Source organism: Lissotriton vulgaris, chromosome 9 (genome assembly GCF_964263255.1).
Source record: "Lissotriton vulgaris chromosome 9, aLisVul1.2, whole genome shotgun sequence".
Taxonomy (NCBI): domain Eukaryota; kingdom Metazoa; phylum Chordata; class Amphibia; order Caudata; family Salamandridae; genus Lissotriton; species Lissotriton vulgaris.
Genome location: NC_141697.1, coordinates 798,396,027 through 798,413,788, shown reverse-complemented (window position 1 = coordinate 798,413,788; position 17,762 = coordinate 798,396,027). Strand labels below are relative to the sequence as shown.

At 45.1% G+C, this 17,762-nt stretch overlaps 1 protein-coding gene across 1 annotated transcript in view; it reads right to left on the bottom strand.

Annotated features, from left to right (window-relative positions):
• The window catches only part of LOC147692283 (forkhead box protein A4-like), a 143,584-nt gene extending 128,489 nt beyond the window's left edge, over positions 1-15,095 (bottom strand). The window contains exon 1 of the mRNA XM_086936766.1: positions 14,816-15,095. The gene's annotated coding sequence lies outside the window, so the exon portion shown is untranslated. The remainder of the gene's footprint in view (positions 1-14,815) is intronic.
• Between the last annotated feature and the right edge of the window lie 2,667 nt (positions 15,096-17,762).

Sequence of the window (17,762 nt, the reverse complement as noted above, 5' to 3'; positions counted from 1 at the left end):
ACTATGTCAAACTCAACCCTACTTGTTGGGCCCTCCGAAGGAGGTGAGGCTGGGTTGGAACAGAGGGAATCGAATCAGTAATTCGAAATAGTGCTCCCAGACATGTCACATTGGCGCTAGGCAGGAGTAAGTACGCCATCTCTGCAAAGAATGCTCATCAAACCAGAAGGCAAAATGAATATAGTTTCTACACTGGGAGTCATCCATTAATTCTATTTTAAAGTGCCCCAGAAGTAAGGCAATGCAAGAACTCAGTTAAAGACGGTGCGAGATAACTGTATTCTAAACTTTTTTTTCCAAACAAAAGGGGGCAAGAATTGTTCAGTTACAAAACAGCTGAACGAACTGCACTGTGCGAGTTCTTTGCTACCCATATCTTTGCAAGTTATAAGTCTACTTGGTAAAGTGCACTTCAAATTAATATTTTAAAATCGAACTTACGTTTAGGGTGCGTTTACAAGCGTGTGACAGATTCTAGCAGTTGCAGCCAATGAATATTGATACAAAAACAAATTCTTCACTTTTCTAGGGTAAAAACAAATATTTTTTTCTGTGGGGCTCGTAAAATAGAGCATGGAAAAATAAGGCTGCGCCTGAATTTAAATGAATAAAAGCCCTCACAGCGCTAAAAACAGACATCCGTAAGGAAGAGTCGCCCACAGCGTGAAACATAAAAGGGTATGCAGGGCTCTGGAAGTGTATGCTACCTCTCACATACGTACATTTTATTTAGTTCGTCCACGGACGTTATTGTATTCGAGAACACAGTGCATTGTTTCTCACAGCAAACCAGACAGCAATAGACACGGCAGTGCCATGTTATTACTACTCATTGAAATGACGTTGCAGACACAGCAGCTGGTTTAATAGATTGCCTTTTATTATATGGGTATGTAAATAGGGGGTTGCCTTACACGTCATTGTAGAGGCTGCCATGGTTTTATAAAACACATCCTTGCCCTCTCCGTCCCCTTAAAGAGGGCCGATGGCCAGCCCGGACCAGCAGCAAGTGCTCTTGGACTCCAGTCCGGCGAGGAGGAGAAGCAGCTCAAACACTAGGCTTCGAATAAAAAAAAATGCGACACGGCGGGCAGGGGAGGGGGTGGAGCGGGTAAAATAAACAAACGAGATGGAGGGAAGAGAGGGGAGGGGGGAGGAGAAATGCGACACGGCGGGAAGGGGAGGGGGCGGAGCGGGTTAAATTAAACAAACACAGCTGGTTTAATAGATTGCCTTTTATTATATGGGTATGTAAATAGGGGGTTGCCTTACACGTCATTGTAGAGGCTGCCATGGTTTTATAAAACACATCCTTGTCCTCTCCGTCCCCTTAAAGAGGGCCGATGGCCAGCCCGGACCAGCAGCAAGTGCTCTTGGACTCCAGTCCGGTGAGGAGGAGAAGCAGCTCAAACACTAGGCTTCGAATAAAAAAAAATGCGACACAGCGGGCAGGGGAGGGGGCGGAGCGGCTAAAATAAACAAACGAGACGGAGGGAAGAGAGGGGAGGGGGGAGGAGAAATGCGACACGGCGGGAAGGGGAGGGGGCGGAGCGGGTTAAATTAAACAAACAAGACGGACGGAGGAGAGGGGAGGGGGGAGGAGAAATGCGACACGGCAGGAAGGGGAGGGGGCGGAGCGGGTAAAACAAGACGGACGTGCACGCGCTTTTAAGCTCAATGCGCATGCGCATTGAGCTTAAAAGTCACGGGCACTGCAAGGAATCGCCACGATTCCTTGCAGTGGATAAAGAGTGGATAAGCCCCCATAGTCTCGCTTGCTCGATGCGCATGCGCATCGACAGGCGAGACCTAAAAATGTAGTAGGCTATAATTCCTAATGTGCTTTGGTAACTAGGCCAAAATCATTTTTTTTCTTTAACTCTTGTACACAGCTCAATAGACATTTACTTAGAATATTTTGACTAGCACCAGCATCCTACTAAAGAAAGTGTTGACTTCAAGATTTTGTTGCAAAAAAACAGTGGTTCACTGAGGCCAAATTGGTCTCATGAATGTTTTTAAGAAGGGTAATATATTTTTTACTGTGGGACCCAATTGTTCACAATATTTCAAAGGCAAGTCAAGTATAAAGCACAATAATGTTACGTATTGTGATACAATTAATATATTAATTGCAGAGTATTATCTTATTCTTTATATCTGTTTTTGTACAAATATTATGATCCAGTGCTCACAAAAAGTGAAAACATGCTCGTGAGTGAAAAACATTAAAACATGCATCTAGTTAGCAACAAGATACTAACCTTCTTAGGACACTATTTTATATAATAAAATATGGGGTTAGGTTTGAAGAAGTTGCTCGAATTGTTTTTTGCAACGAAACATGTTGGCTTACGAAACATGTTAGCTTACGAATATTGACTATGGTTTATTGGAACCATTTTTAATTTGGGAAAGCTTACAGCACTTAATAAAGTTACTTTGAGCAAGTAAGCTTTACCAATTTTTAATGGTGAGAATTATTCGTTTATATTCTCACGGGGTCCAATGGGTACTATTTGTAATTTGGTGCACAGATAGCTCATTCACGTTTAGGTTTTTCTATTTGTTTCTTTCTTTTGTTTCCATTTGAGAGAAAGTAACCAATGATGATAAGCGGGCTTGCTGGCGAGTACCAGCCAGCAGCCCCCTTGGTGTTTCGATCGTGAGATGCTTTCTCCCTTTCCCACACTTTTTTGAGTTTATGGGTGGGTCTTTGATGGTATGTTATTTTAATTGAGACACACCACAACACTTGGACAAAAAGAGTATGAGAGGGAGTTACAAAAGTTTATGAGACCCCTCCTGTGTTGGAAGTAGAGAATTTGGTGTGGTCACATGTATGACCTGGCTGGTCACATTTGCATTTGCATTTCTTTCAGGTGACCAGGCACCCTAGCTGATCACCTTCAGCTGGCTGGTCACATTTGCATTTATTTCAGGTCACCAGGCACCCTGTGCTTTTCACAGCACGGGAGACTCACCTGAAGCATTTTAACAAGCGAAAATAGCTGTTCCAGGAGTGATGTCGTTTTCCAAACCAAAAACAAATGTTTTGGAATTCAGGAACAAGTGAGGCTGGTGAATGCGCGACCCTCTTTCCAGGGCTCCACGGCCACCCTGGAGGTCGAGCCCCACAGATTGAAGACCTCTGTCTTATAGTTACTCATAGCTTGCATGCCCTTGGCTGTCTACTACAGTAGTGAGTGCCCTTTACGTCTGCACCAGGGGCTCTTTAACTTTAATTCTTGGTAGACCAGGTTCCTGCTCTCTTTTTGATTCAGGTAGATCAGCCCTACTATGCCTGTGCTCTACCCCAAAAGACCTTTTTTCTTCCCTTCCCTGGTCCCGAGCTTCAAGTGCTCTGAGTAAACAACATTTGTATCATCTTTCACCCCATTGCACAGTCAATGTGAGGCTTTAGAGCTGTCTAAGCTAATGAGGTAGTTACAGCTATAAGGTAAGCAAATTAATGTGATTTAATAAATCACAGATTGGATTCAGTTCCAGAATACCAGAAGTGAGACACCAGAGCTACCTGTCAGGTCACACATATTTTACATATTTGGAATGCAGACGTCAGTGTTATCAAGCGAGTTACACATATTACTGATACATGTTAAGACAGCAGAGCCAAGTCTCAGGTCCACCAGATCTAAACTCAAGCCTTAGATATCAGCACTAGCTCTACTAGCTCTCTTATCTCTCATACATTCCAGGCCCTAGACTTGGACAGCAGCTCAATCCCTCGTGTCGCTCTGATCTTGCAGGCTCCCAGCTCACACAGTGCTAGCTCTATGATCGCTAATGCATTGCCGGCTCACAGTGCAGACCTCTGAAGTATCCCTCAGATCACTCAGATCTTGAAGGTTCGGACAGCAATGCTTGTTCTCAGATCACCCATAAACTTGATGGCCTCAGTTCATCCCGCAGCACTGTCCTTTGAACATTCAGACTTTTAAGCCTCAAGCCTTGGACACCAGTGCTAGTTCTCAGATCAACCCATATATTGCAGGCTAACAGTTTAGACAGCTGACCTATCTCTCAGGTCACTCAGATCTTGCAAGCTGAGATTCAGACAGCATTGCTAGCTCTCAGACCACCCCACATGTTATAGACTTTAGGCTCAAACAGCAGAGCTATTGTCCATGTTACCCAGATCTTCTAAATTCAGGACACATATATCAACACGAGCTCTCTGATCACCCATATGATACAGTTTATTTGCTCAAACAGCAGAGCTATCAGTTATATCACTCAGTTCTTGCAGACTCATCAGCACTTGTTCTGACATAACCATGTATTGGAAGTTCTTGGCTGTGACAGCAGAGGTATCCCTTAGGTCACTCAGATCTTGTAGACTCAGGGCTCAGACATCAGCGTTAGCTCTGACTCACCCTTACATTGCAGTCTCACAGCTCAGACAGCAGCTATATCCTTCAGGTTTCTCAGATCTTGCAAGCTCAGACGGTGGCGCTGGCTCCCCGATCACCCACATAATGCAGGCTCACATTTAAGATATCAGTCCTATTCCTCAGGTCACTGAGTTCTTGAAGGCTCAGGTCTGAGACAGAAGAACTTCTCGCCATCGGACAGTGGACCCTTTCCCAGTCATGCGTTGGGGCACCTGCGCTGTTTTGGCAGAGGAACCACTGATGACAAGTTCTATATAAAAGGCGCCTTTCTTCAAAGCAGATGGCAGAGCTCCCGCTTCTTATAACCTTCGGCTTAAGCGTCAAACTCTAATTAGCCTATCAAGGTCTCTAATATTAATAACTAATCGCATTCCCCAACCCTAAACATTACCTACCCCTAGTAGCTCTGTGTTTCCTTACCCCTCTTAACATCAAACCTTAACAAATGTCTTTAATAACTTCTATGACGTGTAATTTGTTGCTGCCTTTCGCTGCTTTCTTTCCATCTTGCAGCAGTAGGCCCTGACTGGCTCCTTCTACATCTCCCATCATGCATTTCCAATCCTGTGTTTCTCCAGTTTCTTCTTTATGCTTGCATTTCTCCCCTACTTTATCCTGAGCTTCTCTTTACACCTGCTTTCAGTGACTGCATTCTCAATATCCGTCAAAAATCCAGATCTCATCCAAACCTGCCTGCTCCCAGAAAACGACCTCCACAGACTGCCCTAAGGTAGACTCACTTCTTTTTGAGGGGGGAAGCTTTAAATATCTTGAACTTGATCAAAAGGATCAGAGCACTTTACATGTGCATCAGTTTTTTGTTGGGCACCGGAAAATTAAGTGATTTGCCCAGAATTACAGGATGTTGAGCATCGGTTCCCCAGCTCTAGCCACAAGGCCACATCCTCTCCCTTTGATGCAGCAGGAATAATTATGTAGCCTCCCTTCATCATGGTCTTCCCCAAACCTTCCAGCGAAGACAAGGAGGTCTCTTCCCCTCAGCGAGGGGCTTTCCATGCAGTAACCCATGAAACCTTCAAGCATACCATTCACTTTCTCTTCACATTCAGAGTGATTTCAGGTGTACACTTGCTTTCCCAAATCCTCATCAAAGTTCATAATTGAATCCAAAACCCATCTCAAGCAGAGGCGACTCCTCACAATACCAGACATAAAGATGGATGAGGCACTAAGATTCGAGTCAGGCGCGATCCAAAGGGGTTTGAGTCAGGCTCGAGCCAAAGGCCTGGCTCTGTCTCAGCCTGAGGTCGACTTGGACTGTCAAGCCCCAAACAAGTTGAGCTTTCATGTGGATTCTGTCTGTCACCCAAACTTCAGCCCCAGACATCAAGAATTAAAGACAAAGCATTAACCTTTGATGTTAAGAAGGAGAAAAAGTGATAGCCATCTAGTGGATCAATAGCATAATGTCAAACCAGAAACTGCAGGATCAACCCTGGCTTCCCTGTTTGACCAAATTGTGTGATCCTGGGTAATATTTTTTTTCCACTGAGCCCCCTTTTTAGGTCTCGCCTACGCAGCGCGCATGCGCTGCCTAGGAGGGCCTTTAGAGGTCGCTCTGCTAATTTTTAAGCACACACTCGTGCTTGTGGAGGCATCCATCTTGCTGGAGCGAATAGGGCGCGCCACAAGCACGAGTGCAGTGCTTGAAAATGAGCAGACTGCTCTCCCAAGCGCGTGCGCGCCTCTCTCCTCAGCCACACGTCCCGGCCACTCACTCGCTCCGCCTTCTCCGTCTTCTTTTTTGCTTGCGCTTCTTGTTTTTCATTACAAATTAAGTACTGACGAGAGCACTGCTCTGTGGGATCTTGGCTCGGATGTCTGTGACACATCCCAGATGTCTGAATGGAGCCTGCCCGTAAAACTCAGTGGCTTGTGACGGTTGTGTGTATTCATGTCCGTTCTGTGTCGCTGAACAGCAACCTAATTGAGACGAAAGCAGCAGAGACTCCTGCATTCCGGCAACTCTGGTTCGGGAAAGAAACGTGAAGACACGGATTATGGAGGCCGAGGGTCACACAACTACCCCCTCCCCTTCCCCGCGTCCCTTGGAATGTAGCCTACTTGGAGTCTAAACCATCACTAAGTTATTGTCATCTGAACAATGCCCATATGCCTTTGGAAATGGTAGACACTGACTGGATTAAAACCATGCATCACAACACAGCTCTACCACCGCCACACTGGAATGCCACACAACCACTTCTGGCACTGCTAGCATCACACTGATACCATTCAGCACTGCACTACCATTACCCTTCATTGTGCTGCCTTACACCTTCAAGCACTGTGCTCCCAGAAACCCAGCACAGCACCACACACCAACCTGCACTCTACCTCTCAACACCAACCTGCAAGCCACCTGTCCACAGCCACCCCACGCTGTACCTCTGAACACCAACCTGCACTCCACCTGTTCACAGCCACCCTCACTCTACCTCTCCACAAATTTTCATAAAGATAAAACACATTCTCATGCTCAGACCACAAAAGCTTTTTAACAAAAAAAACAATTTATTTATTTTTTTAAATACCAATTTCTCATTTGAGTCATTTTAACCTAGAGTATATGTTTATGTGTATAACAGAGCAGCACTGCAGAATTTAAAATGTTCCCAATTCATACTTGACCCGAGATGGATGTTCGTCCGTGGGGTAGTCTGGGTTCTTGGGGCGTTCGTCGCAGTCTGTTTTCTCTTAATGTTTTCAAACAGACAATGCTCGTAGCTCAATCCTGGCAGTTTACAAAATATAGGTTTTTTGAAATGCTTCAGACCAGCCCCTGGACTCATCTGTGTTGTGTGGTGTGGCTTCTTCCTGTGCAAGAACCTGCATGCCAACCTGTTTTTCTTACTTTTAAACTGCAAATAATTTGTGCTCAGAATGTGTGTATCACTGCAAGTCTTTGGCTCGGCTTGTGCGTGCATGACTGTCATGCACACCCTGCAGTCTTTTGTGCAGGACTTCTGCCGAGTTAATGCATTTAAAAAAAGAACATGCTTTGAAAAGAAATAACTCTTTGCGAGAACAGACGCTAATTGCCGGCTGTGGGAGAGAGCTGGCGTGTGTGACAAGACAAGCTCTCATTTGACTGGATGTCCTTAGTTTAAGAAGCTGTGATGGGAATGTTCACTGCATCAGATTAACCCCTTGACCCTCCTCTATTTTTGACCCGATTCAAGCACCCGGAGCGGAGTCTGAGCAGCGTGTGGTCGGAGCCATGCGCAGATCCGTCCCCACGGGCTAGCTGCGCACATCCAGCTGTGCTTCTGCTGGATCAAGGTCGGCGCACGCAGGCTCCACTGACCCCCGCTGCAGACGTATGCTCCATTCTTGCTAGCGCAGGGGCAGTGATGGTTTGTGCCAAAAGCCCATTCTCCGGAGTCAAGGTTGTTGGCAGAGCTGGGCGAGCCAGAAAGTTTGTGGGGAGAGCCGAGCCGGGTGTTTGGCTTGGCTATAAGAGCCAAAGCATAAGTTGAGCCCCTCCACCCCCCAAAAAAATGTTTCCACAATGTGCGACATCTACTGGTGTTGCATACGTGAGGTGCCTACTCACTCTTTCACTTATTTTCATAGGTGTTCCCTACTCACACGCTGCGGTTAAGGGTAAGGGTTGGCGGATTGACTGAATGCAGTTCTTTTTAGGAAACTTAAATGGTTGAGAGCTCTAGGACTGGCCTACACTGGACATATTGCCAGAGACTGGTTGGAGGTAGATATCATCGTGTCATAAGGCTTTCCTCTAAAAAATATGTCTACCCTCTTAAAAGCCAGGTTCTTTGTTGTTTTTGTGATTAATGAGTGGAGGGAGGCCTGGCGTTTTTTTTCCCCTCTAAAGCTCCTTGTTGTGTAGAGATGTTTAATTTCTTACCAGAGATTCTAATATAGTCTTAAAGCTTGCTGTATTGGGCTCTACCAGCCATTAAAGACCTGCTGCAGCGCTAAAAGCCTGAACTGAAGGAGAAGGCCTTTAACAAGGGAGCGGGCCTTTAATGGCCAGTACAGCCCACTACGTAGGGCTCTAAGGCTATTAGAACATTCTGCCCCTAGAGGTCAGAATGTTCTAATTTGTAAAACAGAGGACTCACAGAGCCCGAGGGGGATTGAAATGTTCTCAGGCTCCGTGAGGCCTTTTGTCCACAGCAACAGCTGTGAATAAACATTGGAATGTTGGAGCTCCGGGTTTCTACTGGCCATTAGAAGCCTGGCGCACTCCACTGTTTTCAATGGTGCTCTCAACATTCCAAAGTTCAAAGTTTATTTTCATGCTTACAAACATCCTATCTCTTTCATATGAAAGGAGCATCACACCAGAAATATAAGTGGTCTGTAGCAAGGGTTATGATGTGAAATAAAAATCACACTAAGGATCCAAGGGAGATAATCCAGTTCTACTTGAACCAGGGCTTGTTTTTTGTTTCTTAAAGAAAGTATTCCTTTATAAGGACGAGAGCCCTCACTCACCCGAGGGTGAGACATGCTTCATCATGGGCCTCCCTCCTCACATCATGGTCGCAAGGTCCTATATGTGGGCTACAACTCTCCACCTACGGCAGTGGGTGGAGAGGAGCTGAGGTATTTTAGATGGGAGATGCCTCTAAGCAGTGTGAGTGAGTGAGGGGCAGAGTGCAAAATCAAAATAAGTGAAAATTTAAAACTATCTCGCGGGACTCAATATCTTTATTCACTGGTACCCATGGATAGGATTAAAAGTTAAGAATACAGAGGGTTCAGAGCAAATAGACCTCCTAAATGGTCAATATATTTCTGCCTCTATTAGACTCACCAGAGTTCTTGGGCATTCTTCTGGACCAGTAAACAATACAAATCACTCTGCATGCAGTGATAAAATTAAACAAATTGATCAGACAGCTATACTGGCCATGATAGTCTGAAGTCACGACAATACACCGTCTCCAGTGCCCGACTGGCTACCGGGCGTTCAGGAATGCTGCTAAGCTGGGGACTGATTCACTGCGGTGGGGGCTGATTTCATTCATGGAGGCCTGAGTGTGCTTCGAAATAATTAAAGCAAAATGAATTTCGTTCAGTACACGCAGGTCTCCATGAATGAAATCAGCCCCCACCGCAGTGAATCAGTCCCCAGCTCGGCAGCATTCCTGTAGTCAGTCCGGCCCTGACCATCTCATCTGATGGAGGAGATGCATTCTACCTCTCTACAGCTATACAGTACCCCACGGCCAGCTCAGAACAGTGCTCATCCGAGTCGTTGTGTGTATGGGGGTCCTGGCGAGAGGGTTATGATGTGACCATATATTATAAGAAATAAAATACCAATTGAAGTACAATATAAGGATATTGAACGTCACCTCAGAGTTCCATGACCTTCGGTCTCGTTCCCCTATATCAGTGACACTCAAAGTAGTGTCCAGGAGCCTTGTGCGGCACTCCTGACCTTTACATGAGGCCCCCAGGTCAACAGCAGCACTGAGCTGCAGATTACTCAACTCAGCATTAATCCAATAACAGAAGTGAAATATTAACATCTTTTTGTTACATTTGTAATAAAGCTTGAAACATTGAGAGAACATATTTGAACCAGGTGTTTTTGAATGGTTGCACAGATTGATGCTGTGGTGGCGCTGAGTGATGTTGTGATGGCTAACGAGTGATGCTGTGGCGTTCAGTGATGCTGTGGTAGCGCATAGTGATGTTGAGGTGCCCCTGAGTGATGCTGTGGTGGTTCGGAGTGATGCTGTATGCTATGCTATGTTTTGTTTTGCTATCCTATGTTTTGTTTTGTTATGCTACGCTATGGTTTGCTATCCTATGCTTTAATTTGTTATGCTATGCTATGTTTTGTTATGCTATGCTATGCTGTGTTTTGTTATGCTATGCTATGTTTTGTTATGCTATGCTATGTTTTGCTATGCTATGCTTTGTTATGCTATGCTATGTTTTGTTTTGCTATGCTATGTTTTGTTGTGTTTTATTATGCTATGCTTTGTTTTGCTATGCTATGTTTTGTTGTGTTTTGTTATGCTATGCTATGCTATGTTTTGTTGTGTTTGGTATGCTATGTTTTGCTATGCTATTATGTTTTGTTTTGCTATGCTACGTTTTGTTTTCTTTTGTTAAGCTATGCTATGTTTTGTTGTGTTTTGCTATGTTTTGTTATGCTATGTGTTGTGTTTTGTTATGCTGTTTTGTTATGTTATGCTATGTTTTGTTATGCTATGCTATGTTTTGTTTTGCTATCCTATGCTTTGTTTTGTTATGCTAAGCTATGTTTAGTTTTGCTATCCTATGCTTTGTTTTGTTATGCTATGCTACGTTTTGTTGTGTTTTGTTATGCTATGCTATGTTTTGTTATGCTATGCTATGTTTTGTTGTGTTTTATTATGCTATGCTTGGTTTTGCTATGGTATGTTTTGTTATGCTATGTTTTGCTATGATATGTTTTGTTATACTACGCTATGTTGTGTTTTGTTATGCTATGCTATGTTTTGTTGTGTTTTGTTATGCTATGCTATGTTTTGCTATGCTTTGCAATGCTATGTTTTGTTATGTGTGCTATGTTTTGTTGTGTTTTGTTATGCTATGCTATGTTTTGTTGTGTTTTGCTATGTTTTGTTATGCTATGTTTTGTTATGCTATGCTTTGTTTTATGTTATGTTATGCTGTTTTGTTATGTTATGCTATGTTTTGTTCTCCTATGTTTTATTGTGTTTTGTTATGCTATGCTATGTTTTGTTCTACTATGCTATGCTTTGTTTTACTATGCTTTGTTATGTTATGCTATGTTTTGTTTTGTTATGCTGTTTTGTTGTGCTCTGCTATGTTTTGTTGTATTTTGTTATGCTATGCTATGCTTTGTTGTGTTTTGCTATGCTATGTTTTGTTTTGTTATGCTATGCTATGTTTTGTTATGCTGTGCTGGTGAGGGTGTGTGAGTGATGGTGTGTGAGGGTGAGGATGAGTGAGGTTGTGTGAGGGTGAGAGGGGGTGAGGGGGTGTGAGGGGGTGAGGGTGTGTGAGGGTGAGGGTGTGTGGGAGGGTGTGAGGGTGAGGAGGTGTGAGGGTGAGTGAGGGTGTATGAGGGTGAGAGGGTGAGGGGGTGTGAGGGTGGGTGAGGTTGTGTGAGGGTGAGTGAGGGTGTGTGAGGGTGTGTGAGGGTGTGAGGGTGTGTGAGGGTGAGGGTGTGTGAAGGTGAGGGGGTGTGAGGGTGAGGGGTGTGAGGGTGAGGGGTGTGAGGGTGTTAGGGTGAGGGATGTGGGGGTGTGTGAGGTTGAGGGTGTGTGAGGGGGTATGAGGGTGAGGGTGAGGGGGTATGAGGGTGAGGGGGTGTGAGGGTGAGGGAGTGTGAGGGGGTGTGAGGGTGAGGGGGTGTGAGGGTGAGGGGGTGTGAGTGTGAGGGGGCGTGAGGGTGAGGGGGTGTGAGGGAGAGGGTGTGTGAGGGTTAGGGTGTGTGTGAGGGTGAGGGGGTGTGAGGGTGAGTAAGGGGGAGGATGTGGGGTTGTGAGGGTGAGGGTGTGGGGTTGTGAGGGTGTGAGAGTGAGGGTGTGAGGGTGAGGGAGTGCAAGGGTGACGAGGTGAGGGTGACAGGGGTGAAGGTGTGTGAGAGTGAGGGTGTGAGAGGGTGAGGGTGTGTGAGGGTGAGGCTGTGTGAGGGTGAGGGGGTGTGAGGGTGAGAGGGGGTGTGAGGGTTAGAAAGTGTGTGAGGGTGTGTATAAGGGTGTGAGGGGGTGTGAGGGTGAGGGTGTGAGGGTGTGAGGGTGTGAGTGTGTGTGAGGGTGCGAGGATGAGAGGGTGTGTGAGGGTAAGGGTGTGGGGGGGTGAGAGGGTGAGTGAGGGTGTGTGAGGGTGAGAGGGTGTGTGAGGGTGAGAGGGTGTGTGAGGGTGAGAGGGTGAGGGTGTGTGAGGGTAAGGGTGTGTAAGGGTGTGTGATGGTGAGGGGGGTGAGGATGGGTGAAGGTGGGTGAGAGGGTGTGTGAGGGTGAGAGGGTGTGTGAGGATGAAAGGGTGTGTGAGGGTGAGAGGGTGTGTGAGGGTGAGCGGGTGGGTGAGGGTGTGTGTGGGTGAGGGGGTGTGAGGGTGAGGGAGGGTGAGGGGATGTGAGGGTGAGGGGTGTGAGGGTGAGGGGGGTAAGAGGGTGTGTGAGGGTGAGAGGGTGTGTGAGGGTGAGAGGGTGTGTGAGGGTGAGAGGGTGAGTCAGGGTGAGGGTGTATGATGGTGAGGGTGTGTGGGGATGAGGGGGTGTGAGGGTGATGGGGTGTGAGAGTGAGGGTGTGTGAGGGTGGGGAGGTGTGTGAGGGTGAGGGGGTGTGAGGGTGGGTGAGGGGTGTGAGGGTGAGGGTGTGTGGGGGTGTGAGGGGGTGAGGGTGAATGAGGGTGATTGGGTTGTGAGGGTGAGGCGTGAGGGGGTGAGGGTGAGGGTGTGAGGGTGGGTGAGGGTGTGAGGGTGAGTGAGGGTATGTTAGGGTGTGTGAGGGTGAGAGGGTGTGAGGGTGTGTGAGAGTGAAGAGGTGTGAGGGTGAGGGTCCTAAGTAAATGGTGGCAGGGCAGACATCATAAGACAGAGAGAAGAGACTGCGTGGTGACTGCGTTTGTCAGTTTCAGAATCAGGAGGGGCAGAGTCAGCACAGTCTGCGAGGGATCAACGTGTATAGAGGCAAAGCATAGCTGATGTAGCATTGCAGCTAGCAAGTTGAGTGTATCAAGCTGAGTGTCCCTAGAGAGATGGCAACAACATTTGAGGAGCAAGGCTACTGTAATCAAGCGTGCTGGGCTTTCACTTTTGTCCAGAATAAAAAACGAGAAAGGTGCAGAGAACGCCAAACAAAACACGGCTTCCCCGCGAAATGAATGCAAAAAAACCAAGCTGTCGGCATTGCTGTGGCGGGTAGCAGGGGAGCGGGAGCGCATTCCTTTGAAGTCTGATGCCAAGGCTCAGACAAATGGTGGTGTGCGATGTGCACACTGGGGGGCAGGGGAGCGGCAGCCTTTGAAGTCTGATGCCGAGGCACAGACAAATGGTGGTGTGTCTCGTGGCTGGCTCTGTGCACGCGCATAGCTCACATGAACTGTACGCGATCCACAGTTTGGTAGACTTTTTGAACCGCTTACTATAAATCTCGCCGATTTATCCCTGCGGGATATAATAGGCGAGACCTAAAAAGGAGGGAAAGTGAAATAACACAATTGCCTAGGTTTCTGCCTTCACAGTGTTCAGTTCAGACAATAGTGGCCCGATTCACAAAGGTAAACTGAGACGAAAGTCTAACTTTACGATTTTCAGTATTCATACAAAGGGCATTTACAGGTAGTAAAGTTGGACTTTTGTCTCAGTTTAACTTAAGTTTTGTGTGTTCAAAATACTTTTATTGAAGTTTTCAAGAAGAAACACAGATAGACAAAACAGAAAAATATACGATAAGTCAGTAAATTACAGAGAAATTGAATAATCAAAATTACAAATGGCAGTCAATTGTCTCTACAAGGCGTTCATCACAATTCAGTTTCTCATCAATCTTTTTGGTACCCTATTGATTCATATTTATTGCGGTGATTCCAGTTATTTATTAATTGTTATATTTAATGCTGTTCCATTTATGGTAGCTTTATTTTTCGAGTTTATTGTAATATGATAAGTTATTTCCACCCCCCTCCTCTTTCCCCTCCCTCCTTCTCTCTAAGTTTAGTTCTTCCTATGATAGACTATTTCTTATTGTTTTAGTTTAACTTAAGTTTTGATCTTAAGTTTAACTGAGACCAAAATGCTAATTAAACTGAGACAAAAGTCTAACTTTACTACTTATAAATAAGGCTCCCTGTTTTCCATTTCTACGGATTTTTACAGATAAATACAGACAGAAAAAAATATGTTTTCTGTCTGCATTTATTTTTAAAAGTGGATAAATATAGAAAATTGTGCTTCTTTTAAGTAATTCTCTGTTCAGTCTTTCATGAATTATAGGCCATCAGCTGAGCAGATGAACAGCAAGGAAAATAAAAAAACAGGATGAAATTTCTTTAAATAAAAGAATATGTCACATGTATGGTATAATGCTAGTATTTACCATTGGATGTACTGTTATGTAATATTTGGCAGCTTAAATAGCTAAAAAAAACGACAGACATCATAGTATGAGTGCGCGTCTATCAGTTAAATAGATATGGAAATGTACAGTTTTACAACTTCTTATACACGAAAAAATCAAAATAAATATAGATAAAATAGGTCCAAAATAAATATGGATAAATAGACGGAAATGGCCCAAAAATAAATTCCATAAAACCGGGAGCCCTACTTATAAATGCCCTTTGTGAATACCCAAAGTCGTAGAAGTTCGTCTCAGTTCACCTTTGCGAATCGGGCCCTAGATGTGTACGCTTGGCTTCCCCTCCTGCCACCTTACCGGATGATTTAGGCGCCAACTATTCTCAAGGCTCACGTGCGCATGGGCTCTTAGAGCCAAGTCCGGTCCTTGTCTCTCGTCTCTCCGTGTTGGTTTTTTGGCTGGCCCACCTCTAGCCGGTCCGAATAGTTCTTGTTTCTTATTTCAACTGCACAAACGACCTCCCTATAACGATGACGCCTCACATGCCGGGTACATCCGCCTGTTTAATGCCTGGTTCGGTCCAAGGAAAGTCACCTGAGGAGCACGCAGCAGCGGGCAGCGAGGGTTATCCGTCAGCAGTGTGGGCTCCGGGATCCGGGCACAGGATCGAGGAGTTGACGTCACGGGCGAGGAGAGGTTGGCAGGCAAGTCTGTGCAGTTGCTCTGCACACACGCTCCCTTTGCCGGACTCACCCTTTCGAATTGTGTTGGTAACAGCCGAAGTGCGCACTTAAGCACGCCAAGGCACTCCTAGTGTTTGCATTGCAATGAAGGATTGCTGGAGCAAGGCCTGATTCATAACGGCTTCTTCTCTTCCGGTTACTGGAGCGAATAGGCAAGAGGTGTGTAGAAAAGGGCGCAGCCAACAGTCTGAGAAGGTATTAAAAAAGCTATATGTAGAATTCAACGTACCAGTATAAATCTGAGTGCATGAGGAAGATTACGTGTGTGCTTTAATGCTTGAAGCTCCACTGTTGGAGAAGCAAGCACTTCATCTACACCCTTTTATCCTGGTAATGAATAAAATAACACATTATTTGTTATTTGAATTTTAAGCACACGAATAGAGAAAACTATTTGATTAGAAATGAACAAACTTATGTGGATGAAATATTTGTTTCAAATAGTCAATAGAAGAAAAAAAACGTTGAAGCAAACCAATCTTAAACGAACCCTCTTTTAGAGGAAAAGCAGAAAATAAATGACTCTGATAGCCAGACACTTTAGGTAAAATGGCACTCCCACTGTATGTTAATTTATTTGTAAATAGTTTGCGTGCAGCAGCTTCGCAAAGTTATCGAAAACAGCACACCATTAGGCAGTGGTGCTGGAACAACGTTCAGAGTGGGGGTGCCGCCATTTGTGTTGCCTGACTAAAGTCATAGGGCTCATGAAAAATCAAAGCAAGCTCTATATGACATGTAGTAAGTGAGCCACAGCCAATCAGTTGGAGAAGGCTAGATTTGCAGTATGCATCCAGTGGTGAAATATGCAGCAAATTATTCCAAATATAGCATTAAAGCATGAAGGGGATAGGGGGTACTGCCATATACAGAGGGCACATTTCCCATTGAAATGTCCTGATGAAATGGCCATTACCGTTCAACCTAAGTGGTGCTCAAACAAGACATAGAAATTTGTTTATGTGCATATTTATCACAGAATTAGAGCTTCTTGGTTTGTTTTGATTCTATTAAAATATTTGTTTCTGTCACACTTTAGAAATAGAAAGAAATGCCTCCCACTTGCACCTGTATGTTTTTCGAATATTTGACTTGATGTATCTGTAGTAGGTATTTATCCTTTACTTGCTGCTGATATATCTTCAAATATTTGTAAAGTTCATTTACAAATATTACCATTTTGTTGTGGGTTAGAAAATATTTGACATGTTGTTTTCTTCTCCTTTGACGGCTTCTGTACCCTAGGAGGATTGCCAGTTAGTTGCAAAATGCACTCACTTTGCAGTAAGAGAAAAGTAAAGACCCTTCTCATTGTTAAAAAAAAATAATAAAGAGCAGCTTTCCAGAAGACATGGCCTGACATTTGACCTCTGTGTTCGAATGCACAGTAAAATCTACATGCTACAAGATTGAAAGACAGGAAACAGCCTCTTTATTGATCATTCTACTTTTGAAGTCATGCAAGGTTCTGGGGGTGCTGCAGCATCCCCTACACCCCTAGCCCCAGTGCCCCAACCAGTAGGTTAAACAGGCTAATAACATACTTCACAATCAGACTTTTCAAAGAATGATGCGTTATAGGTTGGATTGCCAAGCCTTGAGGAGTTTCCTGGAGACGAATAACCTAGCTTAAGTTTTGAAATGTGAGGGTACGGAAACTCCAGCATCTAGGGGCAGAAATGACCCCATTACTTATTGGTAATCTTCATTACTGTGAATCTGGAGCTCTTCATCACAGTCCAGTTCTCAACTCTTCCCCCTGACATGGCATTGAATAAACTGGTGCATTAAGGCAGAATGTGCCCTGGGTAGTCAGAAAAGAGAAAGAAGAACTATCATATGTGTTTCTGGACATGTGAGGGCTCGGCAGGGAGTGTCAAGCACTCACCTGGGGTTCCTGCAGGAGGGAACTGAAGTGTGCATCACTAGGTACCACCTCCTAATCTAGGCACTAGCTGTCAGACTATCTTATGTCTAGATAACCTCTGCCATGTGGGGAAAGGGACTGGATGAAAGAAAAGACTCTGCTCTGGTTCGGAACTTCTTAATAAGGTCTGCCCCTCCTGCAAAGAAGATGAGAGATTAGAGTATTAGTCAAGTCAAGTCAAGTCAATAAATTTATATAGCGCGCTACATACCCACAGGGTCTCAAGGCGCTTGAGGAAGGGTGGGGGATTACATGTCAAATATCCACGTTTTAAGTTGCTTTCTGAATGCTAGGTGGTTCTGAGTAAGGCGAAGATGAGTGGGAAGTGAGTTCCAGGTTTTAGCTGCCAGGTAGGAGAAGGATCTACCTCCCATGGTGGTTTTGTTGATGCGAGGTACAGTGGCAAGGGCTTGGTTGGAGGATCGTAGCTGGCGGGAGGGGGTGTAGAAGGACAGTCGTGTGTTGAGGCATTCGGGTCCGATTTCGTAGAGTGCTTTGTGTGCGTGGGTTAGGAGCCGGAAAGTAATCCTCTTATTGACGGGGAGCCAGTGGAGGTTTTTCAGGTGGCCAGAGATGTGTTCTTTACGCGGTATGTCTAATATGAGTCTGGCTGAAGCGTTCTGGATGCGTTGGA